This window comes from Rhinolophus hipposideros, assembly GCF_964194185.1.
Source record: "Rhinolophus hipposideros genome assembly, chromosome: 7".
In the NCBI taxonomy this organism is placed as follows: domain Eukaryota; kingdom Metazoa; phylum Chordata; class Mammalia; order Chiroptera; family Rhinolophidae; genus Rhinolophus; species Rhinolophus hipposideros.
This window is the reverse complement of record NC_138053.1, coordinates 24,227,204-24,245,531: the sequence shown is the minus strand read 5'-3', so window position 1 is coordinate 24,245,531 and position 18,328 is coordinate 24,227,204. Positions and strand designations below refer to the sequence as shown.

Here is an 18,328-nt window from a genome sequence, read left to right as displayed (position 1 = left end):
ATCCCTAGAGACTAATTAGCCTAGCTACAGAGTCTTTGGCAGCTCATTTCTGAAGCCCTCCTTTGAATCCTAAAGGAACCAGCAGGGGCACCTGGGCCTCTACTCCTGGGCTCTCCCCAGCCTTGACCCAGAGCCCTGGGTGGGATGGGTGTCCCCACGTAACAAAATTGACCCTTGATGTCTTTGCTCTAGTGTCCTCCTGTACCAAGTGTCCTGAATTCAGTGTTCTTCCTACAGAAGAGGAGGTCTAACCCAGCCGTTCTTAACCTTGATCATGTAGCAGTCACGTGTAGGGCTTGCTGAGGTACTAATGGCTGGGCCCTCCCCCACTTCCTGATTTAGTAGGTTCCAGATGAGATCTGAATTTGCATTTCCAGCCAGGTCTCAGATGATGCCAGTGTGTGTGTGCCATGTGCCATGGCCCACCCTTTCAGAACCACTAAATCAGGAGTCAGATCTTGTTTTGTTTTCTTTCTCCCGGCAAACAAGTTCTTCTCTGCTCACCTGTACCTCAGAATTGCCAGGAATTCCTAAATCAGACCCTGTATTTTTTTTTTTCTGTAAACACGTTTTTCTCTGCCCTCTTTATACCTCAAAATTGCCATCTGTCCTTCTTTTGGGGAACATAATCATTTCATTGATTAATTATTGCTCAATCTGTTTATCACTACAGCAGATTTGTTCCTGGCACCATGAGACATTCCTCATTTTATTTGCTGCCCCTCTTATCTAGACCAGGATCTTATTTACAATCGCCTGGCCCAGATACACGTACAATAGAAAACAATAGAACAATACAGCACAGAAAACGGTGTTCTTTCCTAAGAAAAAGGAGATTTAGTAGAAAGCTTATGCAAGCTTTAGATACAAAATGGAGTTGCCTGCACAAGGAATGATGGTAAATTTCCTACTAGCATTCTAATAGGATCTGTTAGTGAGGAAATTTTCTCCCTGGAGAAGTTTAGGAATTGGTGCCAGAATTAATTAAGGGATGAAGGTGAGCGAATCTTTTCCTCTGCTGAATAGTCTATTCCACGCGGCCTTGCTTGCGCTAGTGATATCAGACAAGCAGTGAGCTTCCCTGCTGGTGCCCTGAGCCCTCCTGCAAGAGATGCCAGGACAAGATGGTTGGGTAAATCTACAAACACCTATTCCTAATGATTTTTCACACATTGGACTACTTCTGAAGAGGGAGGCAGCTCCGTGAGCAATGTTTCCGAGCCCATGAGAGGACACAATTAGAAGCCATTTTTGGAGGTGGCCATCTGGGGCCCCCAGATGGGTGGCTTGTGGTGGAGATAAGAATGTAGTCTATTCTGAATGTTACCAGACACCAAAAGCTACAGTTATTTGCAAGTGGCATGGGGCTGGGGGTGGGGCAACAGAGCAGGTGTGAAATGTAGATTGAACATGAAGGAGAATGTCTCCAAGAGAGAAATAATAGGAAGGTTGTGGAGAGTTGTGATGGGTAGACATGAATATGTGCAGGAACTATTCAACCCACTAGGGCATGAGGTAGGGGATGAAGGAGATGCTGTCAGCTAACAATAGAAGTGGCTTGTGGACTGGGTGGGTAAAACATGGGACATGGTGAACAGATTTGTTAGGTTACTACCTAAGCTCCACCATTCTGGGTACAACCCATTCTACAGATTGGAACATCTCACTTTAACCTTGAGCATTCTCCAAGATTCTGCTGGACTGGCTAACAGCCATGCCATTTTGTTACCAACTCTACCACCCCCTCCTTTCCACAATAAGGTGATTGGTGCTGGGCTTATACAAATGACCAAAATAAAATCACTAAAGAGAAGAAGTGAAAAGTATAACACTTTCCAACTCTGAAGTTAGTATTTGGTTAGAGTCTCCATCTTTTATTTGTGCCTTTGTTCTCTTTGCCTAGGTGTATCACCTCACCCCTAACTCTATTCTGTTAGTTTCTCACCATGTTTTCATAGAAATCTAGACTTCAGCCTAGAAAGCAAGCTCCCTGAGGGCAGAAAGTCTGTTTATTTCACAACCATACACTCAATGCCTGGTGCCTGCCTGGCATAGTAGTATATGCCCAATAAACATTTGTTGAATGAATAAAAAGAGGGAGGGGGTACAGGGCAGAAAACTGGAAAAGAAGGAAAGAAAAGTTTCTGAACAGTGACTGTGGCTTGGAGTCCCTTTAAGTAGTGCCACCACTTTGTATGATGTAGTTAAGGTTCTATAGTAACTGCTTAAATAAGTAACTGAGAAAGCAACCACACCTGTCCCATCTGTGAACTAGAGATAATTATGCCTATCTTGCAGGGATGTCGTAGGGATTAGAGAAACATATGAGTATGTAAGATACTCAGCTCTGCATCTGATGCAAAGTAGGGGCTCAGTAAATTATAATCATTATTGTTATTACTGGCTTGCTTATTCCATATATTCGATCATCCTGCTGTTCTTTTAACTTTAGCCAAGGACATCCTAAGAAAATTATGCCCATGTTAATCCATGTACTTTGCAATTTGGTGTTTTTAAACTCAGAAATATACTGTATTGTTCCGTATTATCTCTTTTCTCAATTGAAAAGATGCCAAGAAGCAAATAACCAGCCGCATGTAGATTGGACAGCAATTTCCAACCAGTGCACAAATACTCTGATAATGTGCTTAGCATGCAAGTCAATTGTATATTGGATTTTCCAAGCAGACTCTCGGCCTTCTGTATCAAGATGACTATATTTGTCAGCTACTCTCTCTGGCTGTACTGAGATGAGGTTTACCGAGTTGATATGTGTTAAGTACTGTGAGCTACAGGTAGGAAAGGGTGTCATTGAAACACAAAGAAATATTAAATCCCAAACAAATTGCTTTAGCTCAATGGCATGTTGAAGTCTTCACAGAGAAACTCATAAGGAAATAGTAAATCATGATTTCCACAAATAATTCAGCTCCCTTATGGTGTTTCATGTGTATATGAACTAGTATACAAAATAGAGGATGATTCTAAAATTTGTGAATTTGCTCCTGTTTAAACTTCAAACATCTCAAAACTAATTTGTTATTTTGTTTTCATAAGTTCTAACGAAAACACTTCATACATATATTGGATCCTTTCAGCAAAAAGTCAAGACTCATCAAATACTTTACGTGATTGCATTTATGATCAAGGCAAAATGCCTTAATTAAACAAGTAATTAGCCTTGAGAAGAGAAATGAACACAAAATCCAACTAGGGAATTTATTAACTGTTCCTCCCAGTGACAGAACCAATAGCCATTCCATTTGCAGTTAGATATTGTAGTTATGTTGATCCTAGGAATTACACACGATCCTCTGAAATGCAGTGGCAAAAACAACCACCACCACCACCACAAAAACCCATAACGTAAAGTAATGAACTTGAATGCAATGTAGCAGAATAATGATTAGACTAGGAGCCAAGATACCCGGGTTTTAGTTCATAAGCTGTGACTTAGGATCAAGTACCTTAACCTTCCTGGTCTTCTGTTTCCTCAATTAGAAATTTGGAAAGCTGCACTGGGTGATTTCTAAAGTCCCTTCCAGTGCTTACATTTTTCAAGCCTGTGCTGAAGAATTCCTCCCTTTCACTTCTTATTTTGGAAGCCACTTGCTTCCTAGCACCGTGCCCGTCAAATAGCATTGTTGCCAGCAACTCACAAGGTCGGTCTGTCGGTGAAGGAGAGACATCTGCCCAATCTAGTTTTGTTTACAGTGGCAGCATCTCAGCACATCCTCTGTGCTTTCGGCGGGAAGCAGCCAAGCAGCAGAATTGCTCTAGCATAAAATGAATCCAGCTGCAGGGCATCTTCAAAATGCTCCCTATGTAGTTTTCGATTTAGCCTACTGTTAAAATGTTAAAACACAATTTAGAGCCACGGTGTACCGTCTTCTGTTACAAAATGAATCCACATGTCTCACTACTGGATTTGGGGTGCAGGGGGAGGTAGGAGGGAAGGAGGATGGATGTTCAGAGAGAGAAGATATTTTAGAATGTGAAGCATGATTTGCTTTCGATCCCTCCCGTCCAAGCACTCATCATCTGTGCCTCATTCAACGTCTTTAGCCCCATTCTTCCTACAACCCAGCCAGTTCACAGCTGTGGGTTCAAAGAGGGGGTTGGAGCAGGACCAGCCTGACCTGCAGATGGAATGGGTGGTTTGGTTGAGAGGTGTGATCTGAGAAGCAGTGGGTCAGGATTGGCAGGAGGGGTGGAAGCAGTGGACAGAGAGGAACTCCCAAGCAGGAGAAGCAGAGTGACAAGCCATGGAGGAAGGAAGAGCATGGTATGTTTGGATGATGCAACTAGTTTTGAGTGGCTTTGTGATTAATGGAAGGAAAGCAAGAGATAAGATGGAGAGATAGGCATGGCCAGTCATGTAGGACTGTGTAAAGTCTTGTAGGACTGTGTCATGCTGCCCAGACCCCCATTCCAGGACTGAAGGACTTATTCTATAGCTACTACTCACCCAAGGTCACACCCCCTTCCCCAGGGGCCACCCGCACCCAATAACTCGTCAATGTTGGGGGATCTGGCAGATAATCAAGGCTCCCAAGACCACTCCCTAGTCCATTTCCTGCATGCTCACATTTGGCTTTGCAGGGAGCCCAATGTGCAACACTATGCTAGAGAGATTGATGGTGCCCTGTAGGCAATGGTGAGATGCTGAAAGGTTGCAAACAGAAGTCAACCCTAATTCAGTTTGCAATTGTAAAGATTGCTCTGGGTCAGTATGTAGAGGACGTATTGAAGTGGGCAGGCGCAGTGTCATGTGGGAAGTGACCTTTGCAGTGTAGCTTCCCAGTACACAGCCAGGAGAGCTATCCCAGAAGCAGAACTCTCCCACAGAACAGAAAAGCTGACAGCACAAATTCAAATCAAACCACACAGTTCATTAAATCAACCCAAAACACATGGTGAGAAGCAACGCGAAAGAAATGGAGTACAGTAATACAATTGAGATGGTGTGCGAGCGGGTGAAAGCACCACGCTAGCCGAGTTGTGTTCACATGCCCTCTTCCCCCACCCCAACTCACATCTGTCTTCCCCACTGATGGTGTGATGATGACAACCAGCGTGGACCTTTGAGCAAGGGGCAGCAGAGGGAAGGTACCCAAGACCAAAACCACACTTGCTCTATTCAAGGGGCACAGGGCCAGTAGCCTGGCCTCAGCTGGAGCTTTCCCAATAGCCCGCCGAACAGCTTCATGTTTTATCTGCAGTTCTTGGGCGGAGTGCAGGTAGGGCAAGAAGGGAATGATAAACATACTGGGTGTCACCATGGCGTGACGGGTTTGGGATGACATATCAATGTCAGCTCAATGAAAGCAGTCATCCTTTTTGATCTGTAAGCAACCCTTTTGTTTATTATATTTTCTATTCATTCTCTAAGCTCTGAATGTCTCACTGGTTAATAACTTCCTATTCTTAACACATCTTATGAATTCTACCCAAGTTGCACATGCTACTTGTTTCATCGTTTCCTATATTTAACACATGCTGTGAGTTTTGCCTAGATCTCGTAAGCTCTGCATTTGTTTACTATCAATGCTTCATATTTCCTGAGTTACATCCATCCTGATTCTTTTGTCTTTTATAGCAGAATTGAATATTGTCAAACACCACAGCAAAAACACATTATAAATAGAAATCATTGTGGAGGTTTTTGCAAAAGTGGAGGCTATAGATGTTATGGTTTTGAATTAGGGAGATGGCTATGGAGATCCGAGAGATGAATCCATGAGGCAAAGTGAGCAGAAATGGTGAATGACTAGATGGTGGGTGAATAAGATGGACACTGTTGGTTGGCTGATCCAACATCCATTCCATCCTCCTTTTTCCTCCCAGTGTAGAGACTTGAAAATATTCATTAATAGCCTCTCTTGTCTCTGGGGGTGACCACAGGTCATTGTTCTAGCCAATGAGATGTAGATAGAAGTCTGCTCAGGGGAATTCTATGAAAGCAGTTGCTTCTCTTAATAAAAAAAAGAACCTATAAAGCTAGAGCCATCCCTCTCATCTTCTCCCTGCCTTAAACAAGAAAGTGATGCTTAAACTGTGACACATTATATTACCTACCGTGATGGGAGAAGCCACTCAGAAGAATGGCACAGTGGGAACACAGGAAAGGCCTGGGACTTGATGACATCTTTGACTGCTTCTTCATCCCTGGACTGCCATCCCCCAGACCTTTTGTTATGGGAGAAAAATGAACCTCTATTGTTAAACCACCATGAGCTGCATTTTCTGCTACTTAAAGCCAAACATCCTAAGTTCTCAGTGAAAAGGCTTAAGGAGGCAGAATAACTCAGTCCAACAGCCATCCCTTGATGCAGAAGGCACTGTGAAATAGACTTTATTTTAGGTGACCAGGTGAAAGATGTCTTTCTAATATCAGAGAGCAACTAGCAGTAGTTTCCATAGTAGGATCCAAGCTGCTAGTACTCAACAATACAAAGTCAAGTTTCCTGACCTCCCTGGGTCTCTAGCATCCCACAATTGCAAACAAATTCACACTGATTAAACTAGAATCTTGGAGACGGCAGATCCCAGGCTCAACATTTTTAAAAGCTCCTTGACTGATTCTAAGGAGAAGGCAAGGTTGAGAATCTTTGCTGTTAATGAATATATCTGGTTTGGGAAAACATCTGTTTTCATCTCCTTCCTCCTTCTATTCTTTACATACTGTTGAACTTAGTTATATGGATCTCTGAGCAAATTTGGGAAACCAGACATTAGAAACTTATAGAAATCTGTTTTTTCATGTAAATTAATTGTAATACTATGAATGTTGAACACAAAGTGCAGACCTTTCTGTGTCTGTTGAGTGACATACTGCCATTCTGCTACATTTTTCTATCAACTGCTTCAAGTGTCACCAAAACTCCCACCTACAAAGCAAAGAGAAATAATCCCACTGTCCTTCTTCCCTGTGCAAATTTTTCTACAGTCTAGAACCTTTTTTAACCTGAGCCTTTGTTTTCCTTCCAGAGTGGAAAATGTTTCTGGTCATGCTTTTATTAAAGGCCTTTTTCTGGTGTCTCAATTCAGCCTTACTTTTTCAGTGGTTATAATATATCTGGCCATAAAACTTAGGTACAACAAAATGTAAAAACCTATATTTTCCATAACTGACTCTAATTTCTATCTTGAGTCCCCATTCTACTTGATGGTAGAACTGGAAACAAGTCAATTCCAGGTAAACTCAGTCCATTCAGGGTTTTTCTCCCTCCCCCTTTTGCCCCAGGGAGTTTGGAAGACACTGATAGAACATCTGGACATGGAGGGGGTTCATCTGGTCCTTGGTTGTCATCTGCCCAAGCTGGCATCCTCTGCTTTGCCTGGTTCCTAGGAGTTACCAGTTGTCAGCATCTCTCCCTACTGGTGGCCATGGGCGCAACTGAGTTCCCATCTGGCCTTTGATATCAGGACCGTGCTGATATCTGCTCTTGGGCCTCCTCTTCCCAATACAAAGCATGTCCTAATCTGCCAGGCCTCCTCGAGACACTGCTGTACGTGTCTCAGACAAGACAAGCGTGGAGGCCCTGCTGGCCACTTGGGCTGTGGGAGACTCACGACTGACCTGCAATGCTGAGATTTCTTACCCCCAACTCACACACAACAGCAAAGAGTGAGGCAATCTCAGACCTTCATCACTTTCCTGGGATCCCCTGGGAAGACAAGGCAGAGCCTCTCAGCCCTTAAGGCCCCATTCCTGTCAGAGCAGAAAGGAGCCAGCCCAGGGTTAAGGGCTATGTGCTCCTTAGAGACACATAGCAGCCTTTCCTCTCTTCTCCCCCATTCCCAGCCCCCAGGATCTTCATCCATCAGAGTAAACAGGAAAAATTCTGGCTCATGTGTGGGGAGACAGTCACCACAATGAGCGGGACAAAAACAATCTAATATATATTCATTAATTTTAATTAAATTTATTAAAACATGAGACATATTTACATGAATGCTTCAAAAATATTATTTCATCACACCTCCTTGTTAACCTGGGAAGTCTGCCTCCAATTCACTCATTATCATCAGGAAAAATTATGTTAAAAACCACACACAATAAAACAGGGTTTGTTTGTTTGTTTCTAATAGTGGGAATATTGATGCTCATTTTTTTTTTACATCACCTTTTCTATATTTTTCAAATTGCCACTGTGAACTGTTTTGCTTCCTATTTCTATAGTAAAAATGTGGAAAATAACTAAACCTCTGCTGAAAAAAAGCACAAAGGAAAAGCTAGATAAATTCGATCACATAACAATATAAAATTTAAATAAGGTGAACAAAACCTCCATAAAATAAAAAGACAAGTGACAGAGTAAAGGAAAAAATCTCACACATGTGAAATGAAAAATTCATGAAAAAGATGAATAGGCAAATCATGTAAACAATTAACAGAAAAATAAAAACAAATGCCCAAAAACATAAAAAGAACCTCACTCGATTACAGAAATGCAAAACAAAATAAAACTGATGTACCATTTTTATTTAGATTTGCTAAGTGAAACAAGTGTAGGAACAGATATTACACTGTTCCTGAGAATATAGATTTGAATAACTCTTTTTGGAGAAATTTGGCAAACTGATCAAAATTTTAAATATATTTCTAGGAATCCCTTGAAAAATATACCAACTGAATAAGGATATGAACTGAGATAGTTATTGTGTAATGTTGTCTATAACAGCCCCAAAAAAAAGGTAGAAACAACGTAAAGGACCATCAAAAGGATATTTTTTAAGTAAATTATAGTGCATAGATATAATCAAATACCATATAATAGTTTAAAACAAACACGAAGTGATATGTCATATTCTAATATAGAAAATTCTCCAAGATATATTATGAACTGAAAAATCAACATGCAGGACAGGGTGAATAGAATAATGATCCTTTTCATGTAAATAAAAAAAATATTTTGTAACTATCAGTGCTTATATATTCATGGAAAATTCCTTTGGGGAGTAAACACAATTGTTAAAGAAATTCTCTACAGTTTGAATATTCTAACCAAGTTCATGTTTAATGTTTATTGTTTGATATCAGCCATGATTATCTACTGGTGGAATTACAGGTAATTATGTTTTCTTACAGAATTTTTGTTTTAAAAAGGAACGTTAAAGGATGGCCGGTTACCTCAGTTGGTTAGAGCATGGTGCTGATAACATCAAGGTTGCCGGTTCGATCCCTGCATGGGCCACTGTGAGCTGTGCCCTCCTTAAATAAATAAATAGATAAATAAATAAATAAATAAATAAAGGAGCGTTGAGTTTACAAAAAAGCAATAATATGTAGAAGTTTATGAAGTCCATTTATTCCTCTGATCATTGGTTCTTAAAGAATGTGATAAACATAACCCTGAGCTGTCCAGTGCAGCAGCCACTAACCACATGTGGCTACTGAGGACTTGAAATTTGTCTAGTCCCAATTGTGGTGTGCTGTACGTGTATAGCACACAAGGGATTTTGAAGACATATTACAAAGAATGTAAGTGATCTCTTAGTAGGTTTTTATATTTATTATATTTCAAAAACATATTTGGATATATTGGATAAATAAAATTAATTTTACCTATTTCTTTTTTTTAATTTATTGGGATGACAATTGTTAGTAAAATTACATAGATTTCAGGTGTAAATTTCTGTATTACATCATCTATAAATCCCATTGTGTGTTCACCACCCAGACTCAGTTCTCCTTCCATCACCATATATTTGATCCCCTTTACCCTCATCTTCCACCCCCCACCCCCCCTTACCCTCTGGTAACCACTAAACTATTGTCTGTGTCTATGAGTTTTTGTTTCTCATTTGTTTGTCTTGTTCTTTTGTTGTTTTTCATTTACATACCTATTTCTTTTTTAAAATGTGGTTACTGAAAAATTGCAAAATTTTGAAAATTGCAAATGTCACTAGCATTATATTCATAATATTTCTGTTGCACAGCACTGTTATGGATTCTCTCTCCAAATGCTCAGGATATTATTTGCAGTTTCAGGGTATTCACAGCCCTTGAATCCATCCATATACCCCAAGTTAGGTACCCCACTTCTGTTAGATTAGGCAAAACCAGCAGTGAACTGTGTATTTGGTCTGGTCCAGACTGAGTTAACATAAAGATGTGTTTCCTGAGCTGCACATGAGTGTGATGCTGTCAGTCTAGGTTCAGGGTCACTATTGACAATATTCCTCTGGAGCTGGTGTTTTTAGCTGATGAGTGGATATTTGATGACTTTTATCACAGATTCTTCATAGACGACCTAGGAAGGTAGTCTCAATTAGACTTGTGCTTCTACTGACTAATTAATTTGTCACTGGAATAGCCAATATGTATTGAGCCTTCTGTCCACCAGGCACACTTTCAAGTTCTCCACATCTGTTACCTCACTTAATCCTCACAACAACGGTGTGAGGTAGGTACCGTGATTATCCCAGGTTCCAAATGAGGAAATGGAGAGTTGTGCCCACAGCGACTGAGCCTATAAGTGCTGTGCTGACCCCAAAGCCCACGTTCTAAATCTCAACCCTGTCTTTTAGGGACCCTGTGAATTGTAGACCCAACTAGGTTTTGCTTTTGGTAATGGCTACTCGGAAGCTTGGAGCAGAAGTATATAGTAAGTGTGGCAGGCAGTGTCCTCATTCATTCCTAGCTGTATTGTATATCTCTACATTTGTCGTCTTGATTCTTTTTTTTTTTTCAGATCTCCTAATTAAATCCCCTTTCCTTATCTTATATATCCAGGTTAGTTGCCACACAGCCTTTCAGAAGAAGGCATGTATGTCCCTCTGCAGATTCTCATAGCCTAGTCTGCCTCCCAGACCGTGGCTGCTTGCTCTGCCTTCATCCCCACTGTGACACTGGCTCTGTGCAGACCTGTGGAGACTTCAACCTGAGGCCTACACCTCATGTCTCCACTCCTTTTACTATTTCTGAGCTTCATCGAAGTGCCAAAGGGACCAAGTGATACAACCAGGAATAGAAGGGGAGTTAACTGTCTGTAAGGTGACCTTTAACTAATGGGCGACCGGAGATGGGAGGAAAACAGCAGATAAATATTCTCTCTGTTCTGTGTCCAACGGATTATTCCAGGAACAGATATTCTGAACAGACTCTCCAGAAATATCCTATGTTCTCAAGCCCCTGTATATCTTCAAATCGTGTGAAGTAGCCCTCTTGGTGTTTGTTGAAATACCCAGTATCAGTCAGTGGCTGGGCAGACCTTGTCCTGGGCAGTTCCAGGACAAGGTGGGTCATTTCAGCTGAAGGCAATTCTCCAGAAAAGGGGCAGCTGGGAGCCATTAGCAGCCAACACTCCCAGCAGCTGGGGAAAGGGTGCGCTGACCTTGTGATGGAGTAGGCCAACAAAATAATGTCTACCATGGGAGATGAAAACAAGTGTTTCATTTTGGACATGGTACGTTTGAAACCAATTTGAGATACGAAGGGTCAAGTAAGCAGTGGGAAAGTCTATAACTCAGAGAAGGGGTCTGAATTTGACATACAAATTTGGTGGTCAGCACATAGATGGTATTTTAAAAATCATATGGCTATCTCTGTACTGATACAGAAGGAGCTCTAGAATATACAGTAAAGTTAAAAAAAAAAAAAGCAAGCTGCAGAATAGTGTTTATGATACTGCCTTTTGTGTAAAAAAGGAAAAATAAGAATATATACATGCATATACACATCCATATACATACATTTGAATTTACAAAAGGAAACACTGAAAGAATATACAAGGAATTAATAAAAGTGTTTCCTGGAGGATAATGGCATAGGAGTGGATGGGGACAGGAGCAGGCATGAGACTTCTTAAAGTATTTTTATATCATTTCAGTTTTTAAGTTATTGCCTATTGTAAAAATAAGTACAATTTTATTTATTTATTTATTTGTTTATTTATTATTTATTTATTTATTTATTTATTTTAAGAGTCATGTGGAGAGTTCAGATCATCTATGGAGAAAGGAAAAAAGAAGAGGGCCGAGAACCAATGCCTAAAGAAGGTTAATCTTTAGAGTTTGGTAGTGGAGGAAGGACGAACAAGAAAAGAAAGAAGCAGCAGGTAAGAGAAGAGCAGGCATAAGTGGTGTTGGGATTCCATTCATGGAAGCAGTGGTATGTGAGCCATTGTGAAACCACTGCGAACTTGATTTAGCCATCATGGGAGTATTTACACGGTGAAAAAAGGCAAATGGTACAAATCAGGGCTTTCTCTAAGAGCCAGTTTGCCAGCATACCACTGCATGGAGTCAGAAAAAGGAAAGTTCTGAAAAGGGGGGAGGGTATCCAACAGTACAGAACACCACTGAGACAAGGAGGGAAAAATATCTATCATTTGTAGTTATCAACATAGAGATCATTGGTGATTCAACAAGAGCAGTGTCATGCGAGAGACCCTGCTCAATGCGCCTTTGTCATGCAGGGCGGCCTGTGGGGTATCTGCTCCGCTCCCCATATAAGAACGCAGGACACGGTGAGGCCAGAAAGGAACACTCACAGAGACATAGGTAGGGGAGTCATATCACTATAGTCTCGCTGGCGGCTGGGTTGGAGACACAGGAAACAGGAGCCACATGATCTGCAACCCTCACTCTGCCGCTTGCTAGCTCAGGCATCATCCTCTTGCTAGCCCCCATTTGCTGCTAACGTAGCCATGGCAGTTATATTAGTGGCCAATGGCTCAACGGTTACAGCTGATGGCTAACTAGCCACAGCTGATGGCCAGCCAATCACAGTTGATGGCCATTTACTGCCTGAGCCAGTACCTTTCTATGTGAGGCTGAGAACCTGGAAACTGCTTTCTGGGGTTCTGTCCCCACACTCCACCCCTACAGGGTCTCGCCTCACAATCTACGTGACAAGCGTCTTCCGCGAGGGGCCCTGTGTGAGGAGCCTGGAGGTGAATGCAATATCCTGGACACAGCCAGGCTCTCTGAGCACAGCCAGGGTTTCTCAGAGCACCACCAGTACTTCTGGGCACAGACTTCCTGGGCTTCTTAGGGTACCACCAGTCTTCCCGGACACGGCCAGGGTTCCTCAGGGCACCACCAGTACTTCAGGGCACATCCAGACTTCCTGGGTTTCTTAGGGTACCACTAGTCTCCCCGGGCACAGCCAGGGCCTCTCAGGGCACTGCCACTCTCTCCGGGCACAGCCAGAATTCCTGGACTCAGCCAGGGCTCTCAGGGCACTGCCACTCTCTCTGGGCACAGCGAGACTTCCTGGGCTCAGCCAGGGCTCTCAGGGCACTGCCACTCTCTCTCTGGGCCTCTCAGGGTACCGTGCTGGAATAATAGCGACTCACAGTCAAGGTGCTTACATATCCAGCGTAGCCACAGCAGTTATATTAGTGGCCAATGGCTCACTGGTTACAGCTGACGGCCAACTAGCCACAGCTGATGGCCATCCGATCATAGTTAATGGCCATTTACTACCTGAGCCAACACTTTTCTATGTGAGGCCGAGAGCCTGGAAACTGCTTTTTGGGGCTTTGTCCCCACACCTTCCTTCCAATACATTTTGCTGTGAAGGAGAGGAATGAAATCTAGAAGTTGCTGATTTGGGATCAAGGGAGAGGAATGTATGTGTTTCAAGATTAGTAATATTAAAAGCCATTGTGTCCACAGATAAGATTATCCAGGAGGGAGAGAGAAAAAGAGAGGGTGAAGGAGGAGGAGAGAGACAAAGAGATTGAAGAGAGAAAGAAATGGCTAGAACATTGTCCTTGAGATAGCACCCAGAGCACACATAGAGGGATTCTCATTTCATAGGAAGGACATTTCTTCCATTAGAGGAAGAAGTTTATGAATCTCCGAGCAGCATTTGTGACCAGTTGATGCCCAGGTACACAGGGCCCTGGAATCTCCCTGCCTGTGAAAGTTCATTACCAACACTTTGACATTGTTCTTAAGACACACTGTACACATATGCCTTTTGCAGAGACATGTAACCAATTCGTAAATAAATTTCTAGGTATCCTCAATATCTCAAAGGAAGCTGGAGTACATACCTAAAAACATAGGACTCTCTCCATGAAAGGAAGGGAACCTGCTGAAGTGTGTAAATATTCTAGGCAAATAAGTTCTAAAAAAATAAAAAGGTTACAAGTAATTATGTGTCAGGATTTCACTGTCTGCCACTTCCAGATTATATTTGAGTTAGAGTGCTAATGTTTGATTAATGCTTTCTTGCTTTTAGTAGCTCACCTAAAAGGACAGCTTCTATTGAACAGGTGGTACATTAAATTGAAACATAACAGGAAGAGAATAAAAGTGCTCCAGTGAGTGCTTTGAATGAGGGAGAAAGGCCTTTAGAAGATGGAAGTGATGATTACCTTGATTGTTTTGAAAAAGAAAGGGCTTATCTTTCACTCAAAAGGAGACACCCCAGCCTTGGTCACAGATTTCCACCATCTTCCAATTACTTTGTGGCTATGGAGACCAAAGTCTTTGATGAATCGCATTTGAATAGGGTCCTTGGTATGCTAACTGGGTGTTCCTGGAGTTATGTTAGTGGAAAGAACAAAGCCTTTGAATAAAATGCCTGGTACCCTCCTTGTGATGAATAATAATTATCAATTATCATTATTATTATTATTATTATTACTACTACTACTACTACTACTACTACTACTACTACTATTTAGTCTTTCATGTCTGAAAATTCTGCTGTTCTGTTATTACCTAAATATGTGAGCATAGCATGCAACTTACCTTCCTTTCCAGCTAGTTATCACAGGTGTATTGTCCAGTGGTTAATAACTGTCACTGTTACATGAAGGATGAGTTCCTATTTGCAACTCTGTTGGATTTTAAGATATTTCTATTCAAATGAAGAGCTCTGTCTGTAAACATGATATAGAGATCAATGTCTGTTGTAACTGCATCTGACCAATTGGCAGTTTCATATATTTCCGGTGGTGTTTAAGTGCATCTTCAAAGTTTCAAACTCGTGTTTGGGACTCAGTCACCTTGTTTTCCATAGCATTATGTTGTTAGGGAAGATTTATTTTACCCTGTTTGGAAGGGCGTCGTAGGACAAGCTCCTTGGAAACAAAACCTGAAATGGGGATTCTTGTGTAAACAATGTATTGACAACATGAGAGTGTACTCTCAGGAGAAACCTGTAAGAGAGAGGGAAGCAGGGAGGGGAACTAGTTCGGAAAAGGTGTGCGTTCAGGCGAACTCTAGCCTCAGCGTGAATCAGCTCCACTCTGGAGCAAGAGTTATACCAGTTGTTCTGCCTGGAGGCAAGAGGGTGGACTTTTATACCCACCCCCTATCAGTCAGTTAGTGGCCACAGGCCACTCTCCTGTGCAGGGGTCAGAACCTCCCTGACTTCTCTGGACAAGGGATTCTCATGGGCTAAGGGCAGGTGGCCAATGGAAGGGGCAGCTGTGAGCTGCTATTCGCAGTCAACACCCACAGCGAATGTGATGGGGGGAGGAGGGTAGGAACCCCAGCCTAGAAAAAGAGGATCTGGGTAGGACATCAATAGCATCTGCCTCAGAGGACAAATGCCAATGGTGATTCCAATCCTAAACCATCATCCAGGAGCAGATCCAGCAGAGAATGCAAGATTCCTTAAGCCCTGCCCTTTGGATCACTGCTGGCAGTCCTTGAATGTTGTCATTGGACTTCTCAGTGATGAAAATAGAACTGCCAAGTGGTACCAACTTATCTGAGAAGTAGAATTACAGAGATGTTCAGCCCACAAGCTTATTGTTTCTGTTCCCCTATTTAATGGTTGTTAAATATTTTTTTAGGGTACGCCAGGTAGAAAATCACATGTCAAATGCACAATTCTTATTCTAGAAATGCTTACATTTCACAATGTGTGATGCCATTAGGAATTGTCCATATAAAATGATAAAAATGACATAATTATGAGTCTAGCTGTTTCTTTTAGAAGTCAAGTCTCACAGGGCAAAGCTGTGGTTTGGATGAGTAATAAGAAAAAAGGCATAGGGCAATTTGCTAGGTACATGATGTTATATTGTTAGGAGAAAAATAAGTACATGTGTCCTCTGTTGTCAGTGACCAAAGATGACTTCAGTAACCCACTCTCAGAGGTTAGCAGATGAGCTTCTCATAAATGAGCAAATAACACAAATCAATACCTGCTACTGTAGCATGTTAATTACGGTGAGACTTCTTGTAGATTTCAATGCTCTTATTCTGCTACTGAAAATGCTTTCTCCTGGCATGAACTCTATGACCTGAAAGGTGATTATGATAGTGCTCCATGCTAAGGTTTCTTGTTCACGATCAATGCTTCTGGCCAGATAGCACTAGCATACTGAGTGGGACATAGAACCTGAGTTCAGGAACCTTGGCCACCTGGTTGCTGAGTGGTGGAATTTCCCAGCAGAAGAACCCTGGAGCAAGAGTGCTGAGGTGAACTCAGCGTTGAGGAAAGCAACTGTTTTGTCTTGTGACTACTAAAAAGACTTCTCTCCGTGAGACATGAACAAGGTGGGTCCCATAGAGAATAACTGGTGAGAAAAGGGACTGGGTGCCTAAAGATATGATAGAAGTTATCCCATGAAAGCATCTGGCAGGCAAGAATTGGGTCACTTATTTTCCTTGAAACTCCCACACACCCACTTCTGCACAAAGAGGGAACATGGCTAACTAAACTAGAAGCTCCTTGGCATATTTGATTTTTCCATTGTCTTCCAAATGCTTAGTAAGAGCTTACTATGTACATGTTTAACTGATGCATATTGTGTTATTACTGATGTTTTACAGGCCAATTAGTTTTCACTTATTCAAATTTAAACAGAAGGTATTAACTGGGCACCTGTGTGAAAGGATAGCTTTTTAAGAAATGCTGTATTTATAAATCACCTCAAGAAGACTTTAGGTTTCTCAATTCCCATCCCTTTAATTAAATAATTCAGTGAGAAAAATCTTGTTTCCTGGCTTCTTTACAGCCCCAAAGTTCTCAGGACATTTTTGTTGTTGTTGTTGTTGTTGTTGTTTTGTTTTTGTTTTTTCCCCTGTAGGTAATGTAGCAGCTCTCTGAGTGCTAACCTACTACTCTTTCCATGTCACTGAAAATACCATCACCATTATGCTATAGCATCACCATTATATGTGTATGTGTGTATATATAGCTTTATATATATGCTATAGATGCTGTAGCTCAGGATTAAGCATAAGAATCTCCTGGGGATCTTATTAAAATACAGATTTCTAAAAACACCCTAGATTATCAGTTATCAGTCGGGGGAGGGGAAATCTACTGTTTCCATGGCATCCTGTTGGGGACAGTAAATATTTGCTGAACGATAGTTTAATAGCTCAAAAGGTAGTTCAGAAACTTTGTACTTTGAAAAGCATTAGAGTCTCTTGAATCATCCAGGGAAGGTGAATGTAAGGTCAACTTTTTATTTAATTAGTTATTCAACAACTATTTATGAGTGGCTACCAAATTCCAGATACACAGGTAATTTTGTCAGTGTTTATCTGTAAAGAGTCCAGTCCAGGGGTAGATAAGTACTTAGATAATTACAAGGCAATGTACCAGTTACTATACAACAAAAGTAAGAGAAGAATTATCTTAGAAAATCTAAAACAGCCCTGAAAAACAAAATGTAATGCTCTCTGTGAGCCCGCAATGTTTAAAAAAAAGATCCTTAAAATATGGGAGACACATAGAGTCAGATTGTAAAATGAAGTGAAGTCCCAGAGTACTCTCTGGAGAAGACTGTTGCAAATGATGGAAGTGGCTCCTGGAATATTCCAGGCTCACATATGTAGACATGAGGGCAAGAGGGCAAGAGGAGACTTGGGATACTATCAGCTTATCAACCAGCAAAAGTCTCAGAGATGACTTTCATTGGCCCAGACAGAGCCATACATCCATCCTTGAACCACTCCTGTGACACTAACTGGCCCAATCTGGGTTATAGTCTTGCTCCTGAAGGGAGAGGTGTTCTGAACAAATAGTGTAGGAGATGGTTTCCCAAGGGAAAATCAAGGTGCTGGCCAAAAACAAAACAAAACAAACAAACAGATATCCTCCATGCTGGAATACTATACAGCTGAAATAAAGAGACTTTTTTAGCTGACATGGAAATACCTTCAAGATACATTGTTGGGTAAAGTAAGGAAGTTGCAGAATATTTTCTATGTGAGATTTGTGTGAATAAATTTTACATTTCTCTATGTACATTTGTTTATCTAAAAGCATAGAGCTGTTGTAGTATACATATCAGAGTCCTAAACATAGTCAGTGGTTAACCTGGAGAGGAGACTGGGATCTGGGGGTGCGATGTAATGGAAAGAGACTTAGAGTTTTTCTATACATTTGAGGCTAGTT

The 18,328-nt window shown here is 41.5% G+C and overlaps 1 protein-coding gene across 1 annotated transcript in view; it reads left to right on the top strand.

Annotated features, from left to right (window-relative positions):
- The window catches only part of LOC308499452 (uncharacterized protein), a 134,612-nt gene that overhangs the window by 60,719 nt on the left and 55,565 nt on the right, over positions 1 to 18,328 (top strand). Inside the window, exon 4 of the mRNA XM_081052912.1 lies at positions 11,933 to 12,065. The gene's annotated coding sequence lies outside the window, so the exon portion shown is untranslated. The remainder of the gene's footprint in view (positions 1 to 11,932; positions 12,066 to 18,328) is intronic.